Source organism: Alosa sapidissima, chromosome 1 (assembly GCF_018492685.1).
Source record: "Alosa sapidissima isolate fAloSap1 chromosome 1, fAloSap1.pri, whole genome shotgun sequence".
NCBI classification, from domain to species: domain Eukaryota; kingdom Metazoa; phylum Chordata; class Actinopteri; order Clupeiformes; family Clupeidae; genus Alosa; species Alosa sapidissima.
The window spans coordinates 8,461,004-8,463,467 of NC_055957.1; the positions used below are offsets into that span (position 1 = coordinate 8,461,004).

At 41.3% G+C, this 2,464-nt stretch overlaps 1 protein-coding gene across 3 annotated transcripts in view; it reads right to left on the reverse strand.

Moving 5' to 3' along the window:
• Positions 1–1,891: 1,891 nt before the first annotated feature.
• The window catches only part of spock3 (SPARC (osteonectin), cwcv and kazal like domains proteoglycan 3), a 26,355-nt gene continuing 25,782 nt past the window's right edge, over positions 1,892–2,464 (reverse strand). For all 3 annotated transcript variants that reach the window (XM_042082958.1, XM_042082881.1, XM_042083039.1), the window contains one exon: positions 1,892–2,464. This exon is cut by the window's right edge and continues 1,234 nt beyond it. The gene's annotated coding sequence lies outside the window, so the exon portion shown is untranslated.

The window sequence follows — 2,464 nt, forward strand, 5'->3', positions numbered from 1 at the left end:
TATCTGATCCTAAAAAGAGAATATGAATTGGCAGAGTATCTCAGCTCTGTCAGAGATACGAAGCAGAGGCATATGCTGACCAAGTACAGGCTTAGTGACCACAACCTAGCAATAGAAACAGGCAGACACAGAAAAACCTGGCTGCCAAGAGAACAAAGGATATGTGGTCACTGTCAGGTAGAGAAGGTTGAGACAGAGGAGCACTTTCTTCTTCACTGCGAAAAATATGACATGTTAAGACAGACCTTTTTCATAAACTTACAGCAAACCATACCAAATTTTATAGATATTGAAGACAACGATAAAATGGCCATACTTCTTGGTGAAGGGCCCTCTGCTGCCCTGGCAGCACAATATGTCTTAAAATGTCACAACCTGAGGGACATGACTTAAGTAAACCTAATGTCAAACAGACACATATGCACACAAACATATGTTCTCACATGTGTGCACGCACGCACGCACGCACGCACGCACGCACGCACACACACACACACACACACACACACACAGAGACGCACTCTCTCTCTCTCTCACACACACACACACACACACACACACCCCTACCTATCATTCTAGTATTATTTCTACTACTGTCTATGTTGTGCTCACATGTTTATACATTGTATGCTGTATCTCTGTCTTCTTTTCCTTGTGATACTACTGTGTTATATGTAACACTAGCTTTGGCAACACTGTACCAAACAGTCATGCTAATAAAGCCCTTTTGAATTTGATTACTGTTACAATATGTGTGTAGTTTGAAAAGAGAGAGAGAGAGAGAGAGAGAGAGAGAGAGAGAGAGAGAGATATTACTGTTACTATGTGTGTGTAGTTTGAAGAGCGCATTGTGCACATTCCAGGTGCAGGACAAAATCAACATATTCTTAAAAAGAAGTCTGCACACTTCTTGATTCTTTCCTTTCTTTTGTCTTATTATGCCATGCTTGGCCTAGAATGAGATTTTGACCCTTCAGTCTTTTTCAGGTTCTGTATGTATGTGTGTCTGTGTGTAGCTTTGTATGTCTGTGTCTGTGTGTAGCCTTGTATGTCTGTGTGTAGTATTGTATGTCTTTGTCTGTGTGTAGTATTGTATGTCTTTGTCTGTGTGTAGTCTTGTATGTCTGTGTCTGTGCGTAGTCTTGTATGTCTGTGTGTAGTCTTGTATGTCTGTGTATGTGTGTAGTCTTGTATGTCTGTGTGTAGTCTTGTATGTCTGTGTATGTGTGTAGCCATGTATGTCTGTGTATGTGTGTAGGCTTGTATGTCTGTGTCTGTGTGCCAGTATACATGCCCTCCAGTTAGTATGGGATAAAAGCTTGTCATGTTTTTAGGTCACTGACTTTTTATCGAGTAATATGTGATTTATCCAGAGGACAAAATGAAAAATGGCTGATGAAAACACCCCTCCCCTACACACCCTGTGTGTAAGTTTGTGTGAGTGTGTGTGAGAGACAGTGTGTGTGTGTGTGAGAGCTTTTGATGGTAGTGTAAGCGTGATATTGAGTGAGTAATGACTGGGTCATTAAAGCCCAGTCATGGGATCAATACAGTGGCATACAGACAGCGCCTGTGTTCATATGACCCACTTTCAACCACTCACCTTCCAGTTCCAGTCCAAGGTGGAGCGTGAGTGTGTGTGTGTGTCCATCAGAGAGAGAGAAAAGATGGAGAGTGGTTGGAAAAGAGGTTAGCTCAGAGAAGAAAGTATGACACATGAAATATTCATTTGGTTTGTTTATACATAATGGAATGTTCAACTCCCTCTCTCTCTCACACACACACACACACACACACACACACAAACTCACCCACACCCACACATTCACACCTGAGCAGCAACATCTTAAATAATCTATATGTTTCTCAGAATACACTGGTTTCACGCAAATTCACATTTGGTCAATATTGTTTATTTCAGCAAATCATACACTGTAAAAAATGCCTATATGTCTAAAAGAGACGGAGTCGAGTGATGGTCCTTGTTGAGATGGAGAGGTGAGATACAGTGAGATCAGAATGAGAATCACAGTTAGGTCAACCGATGGACGAAGCCGAGGCTCATCAGCCAAACTCCAGAACAATTACTCAGGCCTAACATGTTATTTTACCAGTGGATACATGGTCCAATTTAAAAAACATGACTAAACCAACAGATACAAAAATAAACAGACACGTCTTTTTGAAGTCTTACTGCTAACTGCTACAGTACAGTTCAATATGGATCAATTGCATACTTCATATAGAACACACTGATATATATGAATACACTCACACACAAACGGTGTATCTATACACAGACAGGCCCATTCACTCAGTCCTCAAGACAGTCAAACCCAGCAGTCCAGCGCTAAGCTGCCTGATCTGCTTCCTACAGGACTACAGCCTTTATGTCTACCTAAGCCAAATAAAAAAAGTTCTTCACCTCATTTCTCTCTCCCTCTCTTAACCAATCAAAGGCACC